Below are 20,167 nucleotides of genomic sequence, written 5' to 3' on the forward strand. Positions count from 1 at the left end.
CACACACACACACACACACACACACACACACACACACACACACACACACATACACATACACACACATACACACACACACACACACACACACACACACACACACACACACACACACACACACACACACACACACACACACACACACACACACACACACACACACACAAAGACAAACACACCTACACATACACACGTGGCCAGGAGCTGTGATTCTATCCCTGCAACCACAACTAGGTGAGTACACACACATCTACACGCCTACACGCAGTATTTGCTACTTAAACTACAGACCTGTGTCACTAACGTGTATAGTATGCAAAGTCATGGAGAATATCATCAGGAGGAGAGTGATGGAGCACCTGGAAAGAAATAAGTGTATAATCGACAACCAGCACGGTTTCAGGGAAGGAAAATCCTGTGTCACAAACCTACTGGAGTTTTATGACAAGGTGACAGAAGTAAGAAAAGAGAAAGAGGGGTGGATAGACTGCATTTTCTTGGACTGAAAGAAGGCCTTCGACACAGTTCCTCCCAAGAGGTTACTGTAAAAGCTAGAGAATCAGACACACATAACAGAAAAGGCACTGCAATGGATCAGAGAATACCTGACGGGTATTCTCTGATCCATTCTCTGATTCATTGCACGTGACGAGGTGTTAGAGTGGGCACCTGTAACAAGCGGGGTTGCACAGGGGTCAGTCCTAGGACCTGTGCTTTTTTTGGTATATGTGATTGACATAACGGAAGGGATAAACTCAGAAGTGTCCTTGTTTGCAGATGATGTGAAGTTAATGAGGAGAATCAAATCGGTCGAGGATCAGGCAGGTCTACAAAGAGACCTGGACAGGCCACGAGCCTCGCCCAGCAACTGGCTCCTTGAATTTAACCCTGCCAAATGCAAAGTCATGAAATTGGGGAAGGGCAAAGAAGACCGCAGACGCATTATAATCTAGGTGGCGAAAGACTGCAACCCTTACTCAAGGAAAAAGATCTTGGGGTGAGTATAACACCGAGCACATGTGCTGAGGTGCACATCAGTCAGATAACTGCTGCAGCATACAGGCCTCTGGCAAACCTAAGGATAGCTTTCCGATACCTCAGTAAGGAAGCATTCAAGACTCTGTACACCATTTACGTCAGGCCCATACTGGAGTATGCAACACCAGTTTGGAATCCACACCTGGTCAAGCAAGTCAAGTGCAAAGGTTTGCAATAAGACTAGTCCCAGAGCTAAGGGGACAGGAGGGTCAGGAGAGACATGATAATGACATATAAAATACTGTGCACAATAGACATGGTGGACAAAGACAGGGTGTTCCAGAGATGGGACACAGAAACAAGAGGTCACAGTTGAAAGTTGAAGACTCAGATGAGTCAAAGGGATGTTAGGAAGTATTTCCTCAGTCATAGAGTTGTCAGGCAGTGGAATAGCCTAGAAAGTGACGTAGTGGAGGCGGGAACCATACATATTTTTAAGACGAGGTTTGACAAAGCTCATGGAGCAGGGACAGGAGGACCCAGTAGCAATCAGTGAAGAGATGGGGCTAGGAGCTATGACTCGACTCCTACAACCACAAATAGGTGAGTACTAATAGGTGAGTACACACACACACACACACACACACACACACACACACACACACACACACACACACACACACACACACACAGACATACACACACACACACACACACACACACACACACACACACACACACACACACACACACACACACACACACACACACACACACACACACACACACACACACACACACACACACACACACACACACACACACAAACACACAAACACACAGACACAGGAAACAGAAACTAGGCGCTATACTACAGACCTGTGTCTCTGACTTGTATAGTATGCAAAGTCATGGAGAAGATTATCAGGAGGAGAGTGATGGAACACCTGGAACGGAACAAGATTATAAATGAAAACCAGCATGTGTTCATGGAAGGCAAATCTTGTATCACAAACCTCCTGGAGTTTTATGACAAGGTAACAGAAGTTAGACACGAGAGAAAGGGGTGGGTTGATTGCGTTTTCCTAGACTGCAGGAAGGCCTTTGACACAGTTCCCCACAAGAGATTAGTGCAGAAGCTGGAGGATCAGGCGCATGTAACAGTGAGGGCACTGCAATGGATCAGGGAATACCTGACAGGGAGGCAGCAACGAGTCATGGTACGTGAAGAGGTATCACAGTGGGCGCCTTTGACGAGCGGGGTCCCACAGGGGTCAGTTCTAGGACCAGTGCTATTTTTGATATATGCGAACGACATGATGGAAGGAATAGACTCTGAAGTGTCCCTATTCGCAGATGATGTGAAGTTGATGAGAAGAATTAAATCGGATGAGGAGGAGGCAGGACTGCAAAGAGACCTGGACAGGCTGGACATGTGGTCCAGAAACTGGCTTCTCGAATTCAATCCAGCCAAATGCAAAGTCATGAAGACTGGGGAGGGGCAAAGAAGACCGCAGACAGAGTATAGGCTAGGTGGACAAAGACTACAGACCTCACTCAGGGAGAAAGACCTCGGGGTGACCATAACACCGAGCGCGTCACCGGAGGCACACATCAACCAAATAACTGCTACAGCATACGGGCGCCTGGCAAACCTGAGACTGGCGTTCTGATACCTTAATAAGGAATCGTTCAAGACACTGTACACTGTGTATGTTAGGCCCATACTGGAGTATGCAGCACCAGTCTGGAACTTACACCTGGTCAAGCAACAAGGCTAGTCCCAGAGCTCAGGGGAATGTCGTACGAGGAACGGGTGAGGGAAATCGGACTGACGACACTGGACGACAGAAGGGTCAGGGGAGACATGATAACGACATACAAGATACTGCGGGGAATAGACAAGGCGGACAGAGATAGGATGTTCCAGAGAGGGGACACAGGAACAAGGGGTCACAACTGGAAGCTGAAGACTCAGACGAGTCACAGGGACGTTAGGAAGTATTTCTTCAGTCATAGAGTCGTCAGGAAGTGGAATAGCCTAGCAAGTGAAGTAGTGGAGGCAGGAACCATACATCGTTTTAAGAAGAGGTATGATAAAGCTCAGGAAGCAGAGAGAGAGAGGACCTAGTAGCAATCAGTGAAGAGGCGGGGCCAGGAGCTGAGTCTCGACCCCTGCAACCACAATTAGGTGAGTACACACATGAACTCTGTAGGAGTAAAGAGTTCGTATAATGTAGATATTATTATTATTATTATTATTATTATTATTATTATTCTTGTCCCGTTGGGTACTGTGACGTGGATTGGGTAAAGGATACTCACATAGACAATAATGGAATATAATTAAAACGGAATAAATGGGAAACACCAAGCCTGACCTACGTCTCTGCTCCCTATCCCTTTAGGGTGGAGTGGCGTTCAAATACATACTAGGGTCAGCTGCAATGATTAACAAGTGATTCACACATACGGTTGGTAGTGAGTCACTACTACTGACACTGATAACTGGTTACTGGTAACTAGTTACTGGGAACTGGTACTACTGATAGCTCGGCAACGCTAACGTATGTCGTCCCGACATACAGCTAATACAAACTAGAGACAACAGGCTTACGGCTTGGACTGATTCTATACAGTTTCAAAGTACACAACAACTGAACATTGTATCATACACATAAGGAGAATATTGGAATGTAAGCTAACGTAACTTACTGTAATGAAACAGTAGTAACAGTAGCAGTAAGAGCAACAGTTAACTAATTGTATAATAAAATTATTGTAGACGCTCAATAACAGTAAAACAAATATTTCGTAAGAAGCTCAAATCGCTGATTGATTCTTTTCAATTTACTTCAAATGAATCACTCGTCAAAATTATTTAGCTTTTTAACATTTAATTAATTGTTTTAATAAGTTTATATTGAGATTATATTACATAATTATGCAGAACACAGTTTTTGTCACTTGCAAGGAAAGTAGTGTTGCTGGTGATGACTGACATGAGGCGACAAACCCATGTGGGTAATTTACAGCAAGAAGTGATAGAAGCTCGATCCTATGTTCGCTAAGTTCAAGTCAGTCACACTACCATAACGTAATAAAAGGCTGGCAGAACCACAGAGAGGAGTCTAGCCCCTGGTGGTGGCTCCGTAGCACCACTTGGTATGCTGACTCCCTCTTGCTGAGCAGTATTGTACTCGCAATGACAGGAGCAATTTCCAGAAGACCAAATTCCACTATGGAGTGAAATTCGTGGAATACTAAAACTAGGAAAAAATAGTTATTGGTGATTCCGAGCTTCTAAAAAATCTTGCTGTTAGCACTGGGATTGCCACACGTACCATTATAACGGAGGGAATATTCAAAGAAGTGTCTTCATGTCGGAGAAATTGAAAGCAGAAAAATTTGGGAAACTTCCCCACAGCACTCTACTCTGGGGAAGAAATATGTCGATGACTTCTGGACAGCAAACGAGATGTTACAGCGATAAAAGCCAGAAATGTACGACCAGAGAGAGAGACCCATCCATGAATATTTCATCCATATTTTAGACGGGTCTAAATATTTACCTGTCATCCTTTTAGCTTTATTAACTCTAAATATGTTAAAAAATGATTAATTCTGAGAGCTTTGATCTCATTGCATGAAATTAATGAAAACACAAATTAATGCCGCAGTTGACAGCAATTATACTGCGATACTTTTTCAACAAGTGAGGGAGAACACTTCACTAACGAGTGAGGGAGAACACTTCACTAACGAGTGAGGGAGAACACTTCACTAACAAGTGAGGGAGAACACTTCACTAACAAGTGAGGGAGAACACTTCACTAACGAGTGAGGGAGAAAACTTCAATAACAAGTGAGGGAGAACACTTCACTAACGAGTGAGGGAGAACACTTCAATAACAAGTGAGGGAGAACACTTCACTAACAAGTGAGGGAGAACACTTCACTAACAAGTGAGGGAGAACACTTCACTAACAAGTGAGGGAGAACACTTCACTAACGAGTGAGGGAGAAAACTTCAATAACAAGTGAGGGAGAACACTTCACTAACGAGTGAGGGAGAACACTTCAATAACAAGTGAGGGAGAACACTTCACTAACAAGTGAGGGAGAACACTTCACTAACGAGTGAGGGAGAACACTTCAATAACAAGTGTGGGAGAACACTTCACTAACAAGTGAGGGAGAACACTTCACTAACAAGTGAGGGAGAACACTTCACTAACGAGTGAGGGAGAACACTTCACTAACGAGTGAGGGAGAACACTTCACTAACGAGTGAGGGAGAACACTTCAATAACAAGTGAGAGAGAACACTTCACTAACAAGTAAGGGAGAACACTTCACTAACAAGTGAGGGAGAACACTTCACTAACAAGTGAGGGAGAACACTTCACTAACGAGTGAGGGAGAACACTTCACTAACGAGTGAGGGAGAACACTTCAATAACAAGTGAGGGAGAACACTTCACTAACAAGTGAGGGAGAACACTTCACTAACGAGTGAGGGAGAAAACTTCAATAACAAGTGAGGGAGAACACTTCACTAACGAGTGAGGGAGAACACTTCAATAACAAGTGAGGGAGAACACTTCACTAACAAGTGAGGGAGAACACTTCACTAACAAGTGAGGGAGAACACTTCACTAACAAGTGAGGGAGAACACTTCACTAACGAGTGAGGGAGAACACTTCAATAACAAGTGAGGGAGAACACTTCACTAACGAGTGAGGGAGAACACTTCAATAACAAGTGAGGGAGAACACTTCACTAACAAGTGAGGGAGAACACTTCACTAACGAGTGAGGGAGAACACTTCAATAACAAGTGAGGGAGAACACTTCACTAACAAGTGAGGGAGAACACTTCACTAACAAGTGAGGGAGAACACTTCACTAACGAGTGAGGGAGAACACTTCACTAACGAGTGAGGGAGAACACTTCACTAACGAGTGAGGGAGAACACTTCAATAACAAGTGAGGGAGAACACTTCACTAACAAGTAAGGGAGAACACTTCACTAACAAGTGAGGGAGAACACTTCACTAACAAGTGAGGGAGAACACTTCACTAACGAGTGAGGGAGAACACTTCACTAACGAGTGAGGGAGAACACTTCAATAACAAGTGAGGGAGAACACTTCACTAACAAGTGAGGGAGAACACTTCAATAACGAGTGAGGGAGAACACTTCAATAACAAGTGAGGGAGAACACTTCAATAACAAGTGAGGGAGAACACTTCACTAACAAGTGAGGGAGAACACTTCAATAACGAATGAGGGAGAACACTTCAATAACGAGTGAGGGAGAACACTTCAATAACGAGTGAGGGAGAACACTTCACTAACGAGTGAGGGAGAACACTTCAATAACAAGTGAGGGAGAACATTTCACTAACGAGTGAGGGAGAACACTTCAATAACGAGTGAGGGAGAACACTTCACAAACAAGTGAGGGAGAACACTTCACTAACAAGTGAGGGAGAACACTTCACTAACAAGTGAGGGAGAACACTTCACTAACGAGTGAGGGAGAACACTTCACTAACGAGTGAGGGAGAACACTTCACTAACGAGTGAGGGAGAACACTTCAATAACAAGTGAGAGAGAACACTTCACTAACAAGTAAGGGAGAACACTTCACTAACAAGTGAGGGAGAACACTTCACTAACAAGTGAGGGAGAACACTTCACTAACGAGTGAGGGAGAACACTTCACTAACGAGTGAGGGAGAACATTTCAATAACAAGTGAGGGAGAACACTTCACTAACGAGTGAGGGAGAACACTTCACTAACGAGTGAGGGAGAACACTTCAATAACGAGTGAGGGAGAACACTTCAATAACGAGTGAGGGAGAACACTTCAATAACGAGTGAGGGAGAACACTTCAATAACGAGTGAGGGAGAACACTTCAATAAAGAGTGAGGGAGAACACTTCAATAACAAGTGAGGGAGAACACTTCAATAACGAATGAGGGGGAACACTTCAATAACGAGTGAGGGAGAACACTTCAATAACGAGTGAGGGAGAACACTTCACTAACGAGTGAGGGAGAACACGTCAATAACAAGTGAGGGAGAACATTTCACTAACGAGTGAGGGAGAACACTTCAATAACGAGTGAGGAAGAACACTTCACTAACAAGTGAGGGAGAACACTTCAACAAGTGAGGGAGAACACTTCACTAACAACTGAGGGAGAACACTTCACTAACAAGTGAGGGAGAACACTTCACTAACAAGTAAGGGAGAACACTTCACTAACAAGTGAGGGAGAACACTTCAACAAGTGAGGGAGAACACTTCAACAACAAGTGAGGGAGAACACTTCAACAACAAGTGAGGGAGAACACTTCAATAACAAGTGAGGGAGAACACTTCAATAACAAGTGAAGGAGAACTCTTCAACAACAAGTGAGGGAGAACACTTCACTAACAAGTGAGGGAGAACTCTTCAATAACAAGTGAGGGAGAACACATCAACAACAAGTGAGGGAGAACACTTCACTAACAAGTGAGGGAGAACACTTCAATAACAAGTGAGGAAGAACACTTCACTAACAAGTGAGAGAGAACACTTCACTAACAAGTGAGGGAGAACACTTCACTAACAAGTGAGGGAGAACACTTCACTAACAAGTGAGGGGGAACACTTCACGAACAAGTGAGGGACAACACTTCACTAACAAGTGAGGGAGAACACTTCACTAACAAGTGAGGGAGAACACTTCACTAACAAGTGAGGGAGAACACTTCACTAACAAGTGAGGGAGAACACTACACTAACAAGTGAGGGGGAACACTTCACCAACAAGTAAGGGAGAACACTTCACTAACAAGTGAGGGAGAACACTTCAACAAGTGAGTGAGAACACTTCAACAACAAGTGAGGGAGAACACTTCAACAACAAGTGAGGGAGAACACTTCAATAACAAGTGAGGGAGAACACTTCAATAACAAGTGAGGGAGAACACATCAACAACAAGTGAGGGAGAACACTTCACTAACAAGTGAGGGAGAACACTTCAATAACAAGTGAGGGAGAACACTTCAACAACAAGTGAGGGAGAACACTTCAATAACAAGTGAGGGAGAACACTTCAACAACAAGTGAGGGAGAACACTTCAATAACAAGTGAGGGAGAACACTTCAACAACAAGTGAGGGAGAACACTTCAATAACAAGTGAGGGAGAACACTTCAATAACAAGTGAGGGAGAACACATCAACAACAAGTGAGGGAGAACACTTCAATAACAAGTGAGGGAGAACACTTCAATAACAAGTGAGGGAGAACACATCAACAACAAGTGAGGGAGAACACTTCAATTACAAGTGAGGGAGAACACTTCAACAACACGTGAAAAAGAACACTTCAACAACAAGTGAAGAAGAACACTTCAATAACAAGTGAGGGAGAACACTTCAACAACAAGTGAGGAGAACACTTCAATAACAAGTGAGGGAGAACACTTCAATAACAAGTGAGGGAGAACACTTCATCAACAAGTGAGGGAGAACACTTCATCAAGTGAGGGAGAACACTTCAACAACAAGTGAGGGAGAACATTTCAATAACAAGTGAGGGAGAACACTTCAACAAGTGAGGGAGAACACTTCAACAACAAGTGAGGGAGAACACTTCAACAAGTGAGGGAGAACACTTCAATAACAAGTGAGGGAGAACACTTCAACAACAAGTGAGGGAGAACACATCAACAACAAATGAGGGAGAACACTTCAACAACAAGTGACGGAGAACACTTCAATAACAAGTGAGGGAGAACACTTCAATAACAAGTGAGGGAGAACACTTCAACAACAAGTGACGGATAGCACTTCAATAACAATTGAGGGAGAACACTTCAACAACAAGTGAGGGAGAACACTTCAATAACAAGTGAGGGAGAACACTTCAATAACAAGTGAGAGAGAACACTTCAATAACAAGTGCGGGAGAACACTTCACTAACAAGTGAGGGAGAACACTTCACTAACGAGTGAGGGAGAACACTTCAATAACAAGTGAGGGAGAACACTTCAATAACAAGTGAGGGAGAACACTTCAATAACAAGTAAAGGAGAACACTTCACTAACAAGTGAGGGAGAACACTTCACTAACGAGTGAGGGAGAACACTTCACTAACAAGTGAGGGAGAACACTTCACTAACGAGTGAGGGAGAACACTTCACTAACAAGTGAGGGAGAACACTTCACTAACAAGTGAGGGAGAACACTTCACTAACAAGTAAGGGAGAACACTTCACTAACAAGTGAGGGAGAACACTTCACTAACAAGTGAGGGAGAACACTTCACTAACAAGTAAGGGAGAACACTTCACTAACAAGTGAGGGAGAACACTTCAACAAGTGAGGGAGAACACTTCACTAACAACTGAGGGAGAACACTTCACTAACAAGTGAGGGAGAACATTTCACTAACAAGTAAGGGAGAACACTTCACTAACAAGTGAGGGAGAACACTTCAACAAGTGAGGGAGAACACTTCAACAACAAGTGAGGGAGAACACTTCAACAACAAGTGAGGGAGAACACTTCAATAACAAGTGAGGGAGAACACTTCAATAACAAGTGAGGGAGAACACTTCAACAACAAGTGAGGGAGAACACTTCACTAACAAGTGAGGGAGAACTCTTCAATAACAAGTGAGGGAGAACACATCAACAACAAGTGAGGGAGAACACTTCACTAACAAGTGAGGGAGAACACTTCAATAACAAGTGAGGAAGAATACTTCACTAACAAGTGAGAGAGAACACTTCACTAACAAGTGAGGGAGAACACTTCACTAACAAGTGAGGGAGAACTCTTCACTAACAAGTGAGGGGGAACACTTCACGAACAAGTGAGGGAGAACACTTCACTAACAAGTGAGGGAGAACACTTCACTAACAAGTGAGGGAGAACACTTCACTAACAAGTGAGGGAGAACACTTCACTAACAAGTGAGGGAGAACACTTCACTAACAAGTGAGGGAGAACACTTCACTAACAAGTGAGGGAGAACACTTCAACAAGTGAGTGAGAACACTTCAACAACAAGTGAGTGAGAACACTTCAACAACAAGTGAGGGAGAACACTTCAATAACAAGTGAGGGAGAACACTTCAATAACAAGTGAGGGAGAACACTTCAACAATAAGTGAGAGAGAACACTTCACTAACAAGTGAGGGAGAACTCTTCAATAACAAGTCAGGGAGAACACATCAACAACAAGTGAGGGAGAACACTTCACTAACAAGTGAGGGAGAACACTTCAATACCAAGTGAGGGAGAACACTTCAACAACAAGTGAGGGAGAACACTTCAATAACAAGTGAGGGAGAACACTTCAACAACAAGTGAGGGAGAACACTTCAATAACAAGTGAGGGAGAACACTTCAACAACAAGTGAGGGAGAACACTTCAATAACAAGTGAGGGAGAACACTTCAATAACAAGTTAGGGAGAACACATCAACAACAAGTGAGGGAGAACACTTCAATAACAAGTGAGGGAGAACACTTCAATAACAAGTGAGGGAGAACACATCAACAACAAGTGAGGGAGAACACTTCAATTACAAGTGAGGGAGAACACTTCAACAACAAGTGAAGAAGAACACTTCAATAACAAGTGAGGGAGAACACTTCAACAACAAGTGAGGGAGAACACTTCAATAACAAGTGAGGGAGAACACTTCAATAACAAGTGAGGGAGAACACTTCATCAACAAGTGAGGGAGAACACTTCATCAACAAGTGAGGGAGAACACTTCAACAACAAGTGAGGGAGAACACTTCAATAACAAGTGAGGGAGAACACTTCAACAAGTGAGGGAGAACACTTCAACAACAAGTGAGGGAGAACACTTCAACAAGTGAGGGAGAACACTTCAATAAAAAGTGAGGGAGAACACTTCAACAACAAGTGAGGGAGAACACTTCAATCCCAAGTGAGGGAGAACACTTCAACAACAAGTGAGGGAGAACACTTCAATAACAAGTGAGGGAGAACACTTCAACAACAAGTGAGGGAGAACACTTCAATAACAAGTGAGGGAGAACACTTCAACAACAAGTGAGGAAGAACACTTCAATAACAAGTGAGGGAGAACACTTCAACAACAAGTGAGGGAGGACAAATCAACAACAAGTGAGGGAGAACACTGCAACAACAAGTGAGGGCGAACACTTCAATAACAAGGGAGGGAGAACACTTCTATAACAAGTGAGGGAGAACACTTCAACAACAAGTGAGGGAGAACACTTCAATTACAGGTGAGGGAGAACACTTCAACAACAAGTGAAGAAGAACACTTCAATAACAAGTGAGGGAGAACACTTCAACAACAAGTGAGGGAGAACACTTCAATAACAAGTGAGGGAGAACACTTCAATAACAAGTGAGGGAGAACACTTCATCAACAAGTGAGGGAGAACACTTCATCAACAAGTGAGGGAGAACACTTCAACAACAAGTGAGGGAGAACACTTCAATAACAAGTGAGGGAGAACACTTCAACAAGTGAGGGAGAACACTTCAACAACAAGTGAGGGAGAACACTTCAACAAGTGAGGGAGAACACTTCAATAAAAAGTGAGGGAGAACACTTCACTAACAAGTGAGTGAGAACACTTCACTAACAAGTGAGGGAGAACACTTCAACAAGTGAGGGAGAACACTTCAACAACAAGTGAGGGAGAACACTTCAACAACAAGTAAGGGAGAACACTTCAATAACAAGTGAGGGAGAACACTTCAACAACAATTGAGGGAGAACACTTCAATAACAAGTGAGGGAGAACACTTCAACAAGAAGTGAGGGAGGACAAATCAACAACAAGTGAGGGAGAACACTTCAACAACAAGTGAAGGAGAACACTTCAATAACAAGTGAGGGAGAACACTTCAATAACAAGTGAGGGAGAACACTTCAACAACAAGGGAGGGAGAACACTTCAATTACAAGTGAGGGAGAACACTTCAACAACAAGTGAAGAAGAACACTTCAATAACAAGTGAGGGAGAACACTTCAACAACAAGTGAGGGAGAACACTTCAATAACAAGTGAGGGAGAACACTTCAATAACAAGTGATGGAGAACACTTCATCAACAAGTGAGGGAGAACACTTCATCAACAAGTGAGGGAGAACACTTCAACAACAAGTGAGGGAGAACACTTCAATAACAAGTGAGGGAGAACACTTCAACAAGTGAGGGAGAACACTTCAACAACAAGTGAGGGAGAACACTTCAACAAGTGAGGGAGAACACTTCAATAAAAAGTGAGGGAGAACACTTCAACAACAAGTGAGGGAGAACACTTCAATAACAAGTGAGGGAGAACACTTCAATAACAAGTGAGGGAGAACACTTCAACAACAAGTGAGGGAGAACACTTCAATTACAAGTGAGGGAGAACACTTCAACAACAAGTGAAGAAGAACACTTCAATAACAAGTGAGGGAGAACACTTCAACAACAAGTGAGGGAGAACACTTCAATAACAAGTGAGGGAGAACACTTCAATAACAAGTGAGGGAGAACACTTCATCAACAAGTGAGGGAGAAGACTTCAATAGCAAGTGAGGGAGAACACTTCATCAACAAGTGAGGGAGAACACTTCAACAACAAGTCAGGGAGAACACTTCAATAACAAGTGAGGGAGAACACTTCAACAAGTGAGGGAGAACACTTCAACAACAAGTGAGGGAGAACACTTCAACAAGTGAGAGAGAACACTTCAACAACAAGTGAAGAAGAACACTTCAATAACAAGTGAGGGAGAACACTTCAACAACAAGTGAGGGAGAACACTTCAACAACAAGTGAGGGAGAACACTTCAACAACAAGTGAGGGAGAACACTTCAACAAGTGAGAGAGAACACTTCAACAACAAGTGAAGAAGAACACTTCAATAACAAGTGAGGGAGAACACTTCTTCAACAAGTGAGGGAGAACACTTCAATAACAAGTGAGGGAGAACACTTCAACAACAAGTGAGGGAGAACACTTCAATAACAAGTGATGGAGAACACTTCAACAACAAGTGAGGGAGAACACTTCAATAACAAGTGAGGGAGAACACTTCAATAACAAGTGAGGGAGAACACATCAACAACAAGTGAGGGAGAACACTTCAACAACAAGTGAGGGAGAACACTTCAATAACAAGTGAGGGAGAACACTTCAACAACAAGTGAGGGAGAACACTTCAAAAACAAGTGAGGGAGAATACTTCATCAACAAGTGAGGGAGAACACTTCAACAACAAGTGAGGGAGAACACTTCAATAACTAGTGAGGGAGAACACTTCAACAAGTGAGGGAGAACACTTCAACAACAAGTGAGGGAGAGCACTTAAACTAGTGAGGGAGAACACTTCAACAACAAGTGAGGAAGAACACTTCAACAACAAGTGAGGGAGAACACTTCAACAACAAGTGAGGGAGAACACTTCAACAACAAGTGAGGGAGAACACTTCAACAACAAGTGAGGGAGAACACTTCAACAACAAGTGAGGGAGAACACTTCAATAACAAGTGAGGGAGAACACTTCAACAACAAGTGAAGAAGAACACTTCAACAACAAGTGAGGGAGAACACTTCCACAACAAGTGAGGGAGAACACTTCAATAACAAGTGAGGGAGAACACTTCAATAACAAGTGAGGGAGAACACTTCAATAACAAGTGAGGGAGAACACTTCCACAACAAGTGAGGGAGAACACTTCAATAACAAGTGAGGGAGAACACTTCAATAACAAGTAAGGGAGAACACTTCAATAACAAGTGAGGGAGAACACCTCAACAACAAGTGAGGGAGAACACTTCAATAACAAGTGAGGGAGAACACTTCAATAACAAGTGAGGGAGAACACTTCAATAACAAGTGAGGGAGAACACTTCCACAACAAGTGAGGGAGAACACTTCAATAACAAGTGAGGGAGAACACTTCAATAACAAGTAAGGGAGAACACTTCAATAGCAAGTGAGGGAGAACACCTCAACAACAAGTGAGGGAGAACACTTCAATAACAAGTGAGGGAGAACACTTCAATAACAAGTGAGGGAGAACACTTCAATAACAAGTGAGGGAGAACACTTCAATAACAAGTGAAGGAGAACACTTCAACAACAAGTGAGGGAGAACATTTCAACAACAAGTGAGGGAGAACAATTCATCAACAAGTGAGAGAGAACACTTCAACAAGTGAGGGAGAACACTTCAACAACAAGTGAGGGAGAACACTTCAACAACAAGTGAGGGAGAACATTTCAACAACACGTGATAGAGAACATTTTAACAAGTGAGGGAGAACACTTCAACAAGTGAGGGAGAACACTTCAACAACACGTGAGGGAGAACACTTCAACAACAAGTGAGGGAGAACACTCCAACAACAAGTGAGGGAGAACATTTGAGCAACAAGTAAGGGAGAACACTCCAACAACAAGTGAGGGAGAACACTCCAACAACAAGTGAGGGAGAACACTTCAACAACAAGTGAGGGAGAACACTCCAACAACATGTGAGGGAGAACACTTGAACAAAAAGTGAGGGAGAACACTTCAACAACAAATGAGGGAGAACGCTTGAGCAACAAGTGAGGGAGAACACTCCAACAACAAGTGAGGGAGAACCCTTCAACAACAAGTAAGGGATAACACACTAACAACAAGTGAGGGAGAACACTCCAACAACAAGTGAGGGAGAACACTTGAACAACAAGTGAGGGTGAACACTCCAACAACAAATGAGGGAGAACACTCCAACAACAAGTGATTGAGAACACTTCAACAACAAGTGAGGGAGAAGCCTTCAACAACAAATGAGGGAGAACCCTTCAACAACAAGTGAGGGAGAACACTCCAACAACAAGTGAGGGAGAACACTCCAACAAGAAATGAGGGAGAACACTCCAAGAGCAAGTGAGGGAGAACACTCCAACAACAAGTGAGGGAGATCACTTGAACCAGATGAGAGGGAGAACACTCCAACAACAAGTGTGGGAGAACACTTCATCAACAAGTGAGGGAGAACCCTTGAACAACAAGTGAGGGAGAACACTCCAACAACAAATGAGGGAGAACACTCCAACAACAAGTGATTGAGAACACTTCAACAACAAGTGAGGGAGAAGCCTTCAACAACAAATGAGGGAGAACCCTTCAACAACAAGTGAGGGAGAACACTCCAACAACAAGTGAGGGAGAACACTCCAACAAGAAATGAGGGAGAACACTCCAAGAGCAAGTGAGGGAGAACACTCCAACAACAAGTGAGGGAGAACACTTGAACAACAAGTAAGGGAGAACACTCCAACAACAAGTGAGGGAGAACACTCCAACAACAAGTGAGGGAGAACACTCCAACAACAAACGAGGGAGAACACTCCAACAACAAGTGAGGGAGAACACTCCAACAACAAGTGAGAGAGAACACTTGAACAACAAGTAAGGGAGAACACTCCAACAACAAGTGAGGGAGAACACTCCAACAACAAGTGAGGGAGAACACTCCAACAACAAGTGAGGGAGAACACTCCAACAACATGTGAGGGAGAACACTTGAACAACAAGTAAGGGAAAACACTTCAACAACAAATGAGGGAGAACACTCCAACAACAAGTGAGGAAGAACACTTGAACAACAAGTGATGCAGAACACTCCAACAACAAGTGAGGAAGAACACTTGAACAACAAGTGAGGGAGAACACTCCAACAACAAGTGAGGGAGAACACTTCAACAACAAGTGAGGGAGAACACTCCAACAACAAGTGAGGGAGAACACTCCAACAACAAGTGAGGGAGAACACTTCAACAACAAGTGAGGAAGAACACTTGAACAACAAGTGAGGGAGAACACTCCAACAACAAGTGAGGGAGAACACTTCAACAACAAGTGAGGAAGAACACTTGAACAACAAGTGAGGACGAGCACTTGAACAACAAGTAAGGGAGAACACTCCAACAACAAGTGAGGGAGAACACTCCAACAACAAGTGAGGGAGAACACTTCAACAACAAGTGAGGAAGAACACTTCAACAACAAGTGAGGGAGAACACTTCATCAACAAGTGAGGGAGAACACTTCAACACCAAGTGAGTGAGAACAGTCCAACAACAAGTGAGGGAGAACACTCCAACAACAAGTGAGGGAGAACGCTTGAGCAACAAGTGAGGGAGAACACTCCAACAACAAGTGAGGGAGAACCCTTCAACAACAAGTGAGGGAGAACTCTCCAACAACAAGTGAGGGAGAACACTTCAACAACGAGTGAGGGAGAACATTCCAACAACAAATGAGGGAGAACTCTCCAACAACAAGTGAAGGAGAACACTTCATCAACAAGTGATGGAGAACACTTCAACAACAAGTGAGGGAGAACAATTCAACAACAAGTGAGGGAGAACACTCCAACAACAATTGAGGGGGAACACTTCAACAATAAGTGAGGAGAAACACCCTCACAAAAAGTGAGTGAGAGCACCCCAACAGAAAATCAGGGAGAGCACCCGAACAGTAAGTGAGGGAGAACGTCCCCCACAGAAGGTGAGGAAATACACTCCCACAAAAAATGAGGGAGAACACTCCAACAACAAGTGAGGGAGAACACCCCCACAGAAAGTGAGGTATAACACCCTCCACAGAAAGTGATGTTGAATATCCCGCAGAAAGTGAGGGAGAACACCCCCACACACAAAGTGATGGAGAGCACCGAAACAGAAAGTAAGAAAGAACACCCCCCACAGAAAGTGAGGGAGAACACCCCCAAAGAAAGTAAAGGAGAACACCACCCCTACAGAAAGTGAGGTAGAACACCTCCACAGAAAGTGAGGGAGAACACCCCCCACAGAAAGTGATGGAGAGCACCAAAAAATAAAGAAGATCACCCCATCCCCCACAGAAAGTAAGGGAGAACACCCATACAGAAAAGTGAGGGAGAACACCACCACAGAGCGTAAAGGAAAACACCTCCCCAGAGAAAGTGAGGGAAAACATCCCCACAGAAACTGAGGGAGAACATCCCCACAGAAAGTGATGAAGAGCACCACAACATAAATTAAGGAAGGTGACCCCCCCACAGAAAGTGAGGGAGAACACCCCAACAGAAAGTGAGGGAGAACACCCCCACAGAAAGTGAGGGAGAACACCCCCACAGAAAGTGAGGGAGAACAGCCAACAGAATGTGATGGAGAGCACCACAACAAAAAGTAAGGGAGAACACCCCTCACAGAAAGTGAGGGAGAATACCCCCACAGAAAGTGATGGAGGGCACCAAAACAGAAAGTAAGGGAGAACACCACTCACAGAAAGTGAGGGAGAACAGTCCCACAGTAAGTGAGGGAGAACACCCCCATAGAAAGTGAAGGAGAACACCCCCACAGAAAGTGATGGAGAGCATCACAACAGAAAGTGATGGAGAGCACCACAACAGAAAGTGATGGAGAGCACCACAACAGAAAGTGAAGGAGAACACCCCCACAGAAAGTGAGGGAGAGCACCACAACAGAAAGTGATGGAGAGCACCACAACAGAAAGTGAAGGAGAACACCCCCACAGAAAGTGATGGAGAGCACCACAACAGAAAGTGAAGGAGAACACCCCCACAGAAAGTGATGGAGAGCACCACAACAGAAAGTGAAGGAGAACACCCCCACAGAAAGTGATGGAGAGCACCACAACAGAAGGTGAAGGAGAACACCCCCACAGAAAGTGATGGAGAGCACCACAACAGAAAGTGAAGGAGAACACCCCCACAGAATGTGATGGAGAGCACCACAACAGAAAGTGATGGAGAGCACCACAACAGAAAGTGATGGAGAGCACCACAACAGAAAGTGAAGGGGAACACCCCCACAGAAAGTGATGGAGAGCACCACAACAGAAAGTGAAGGAGAACACCCCCACAGAATGTGATGGAGAGCACCACAACAGAAAGTGATGGAGAGCACCACAACAGAAAGTGATGGAGAGCACCACAACAGAAAGTGATGGAGAGCACCACAACAGAAAGTGAAGGAGAACACCCCCACAGAAAGTGAGGGAGAGCACCACAACAGAAAGTGATGGAGAGCACCACAACAGAAAGTGATGGAGAGCACCACAACAGAAAGTGATGGAGAGCACCACAACAGAATGTGATGGAGAGCCCCACAACAGAAAGTGATGGAGAGCACCACAACAGAAAGTGATGGAGAGCACCACAACAGAAAGTGAAGGAGAACACCCCCACAGAAAGTGATAGAGAGCACCACAACAGAAAGTGAAGGGGAACACCCCCACTGAAAGTGATGGAGAGCACCACAACAGAAAGTGATGGAGAGCACCACAACAGAAGGTGAAGGAGAACACCCCCACAGAAAGTGATGGAGAGCACCACAACAGAAAGTGAAGGAGAACACCCCCACAGAATGTGATGGAGAGCACCACAACAGAAAGTGATGGAGAGCACCACAACAGAAAGTGATGGAGAGCACTACAACAGAAAGTGAGGGAGAGCACCACAACAGAAAGTGAAGGGGAACACCCCCACAGAAAGTGATGGAGAGCACCACAACAGAAAGTGAAGGAGAACACCCCCACAGAATGTGATGGAGAGCACCACAACAGAAAGTGATGGAGAGCACCACAACAGAAAGTGATGGAGAGCACCACAACAGAAAGTGAGGGAGAGCACCACAACAGAAAGTGATGGAGAGCACCACAACAGAAAGTGATGGAGAGCACCACAACAGAAAGTGAGGGAGAGCACCACAACAGAAAGTGAGGGAGAGCACCACAACAGAAAGTGAAGGGGAACACCCCCACAGAAAGTGATGGAGAGCACCACAACAGAAAGTGAAGGAGAACACCCCCACAGAATGTGATGGAGAGCACCACAACAGAAAGTGATGGAGAGCACCACAACAGAAAGTGATGGAGAGCACCACAACAGAAAGTGAGGGAGAGCACCACAACAGAAAGTGATGGAGAGCACCACAACAGAAAGTGATGGAGAGCACCACAACAGAAAGTGAGGGAGAGCACCACAACAGAAAGTGAGGGAGAGCACCACAACAGAAAGTGAAGGAGAACACCCCCACAGAAAGTGATGGAGAGCATCACAACAGAAAGTGATGGAGAGCACCACAACAGAAAGTGATGGAGAGCACCACAACAGAAAGTGAGGGAGAGCACCACAACAGAAAGTGATGGAGAGCACCACAACAGAAAGTGAGGGAGAGCACCACAACAGAAAGTGAGGGAGAGCACCACAACAGAAAGTGATGGAGAGCACCACAACAGAAAGTGAGGGAGAGCACCACAACAGAAAGTGATGGAGAGCACCACAACAGAAAGTGAAGGAGTACACCCCCACAGAAAGTGATGGAGAGCACCACAACAGAAAGTGATGGAGAGCACCACAACAGAAAGTGATGGAGAGCACCACAACAGAAAGTGATGGAGAGCACCACAACAGAAAGTGATGGAGAGCACCACAACAGAAAGTGATGGAGAGCACCACAACAGAAAGTGATGGAGAGCGCTACAACAGAAAGTGAGGGAGAGCACCACAACAGAAAGTGATGGAGAGCACCACAACAGAAAGTGATGGAGAGCACCACAACAGAAAGTGATGGAGAGCACCACAACAGAAAGTGATGGAGAGCACCACAACAGAAAGTGAGGGAGAGCACCACAACAGAAAGTGAGGGAGAGCACCACAACAGAAAGTGAGGGAGAGCACCACAACAGAAACGCGTCTGAAATAAAAATAAAGATTTAAAAAAAAAAATTGAATGGACATGTCATTCGTAGAAATGTAAAAACAGTGAATGGAGGAAGAGATACTTGTATTTCATAACTCCAGCCCCTTTTCCATCAATACACTTAAAAAAAGCAGTGCAGAGTGCGGCATGTTTCTTAAGCTGCTGAATATTACCGTTGAAGATTTAAAATGAATCAGAAGTTACCACATTTGCCTCTACAGACTCCTCAGTGCTCCACTCACCTTTTTCCCCCTCATCAATCTTATGATTCACCTCGTCTTTCATAGACCCATCTGCTGACAAGTTCACTCCTAAATGTCTGAATACATTCACTTCCTCCAAACCCACTCCCTCCAATCTGATATCCAGTGTTTCATTACCTATTTTTTGTTTTTT

The sequence above is a fragment of the Cherax quadricarinatus genome, chromosome 37 (genome assembly GCF_038502225.1).
Source record: "Cherax quadricarinatus isolate ZL_2023a chromosome 37, ASM3850222v1, whole genome shotgun sequence".
NCBI classification, from domain to species: Eukaryota; Metazoa; Arthropoda; class Malacostraca; order Decapoda; family Parastacidae; genus Cherax; species Cherax quadricarinatus.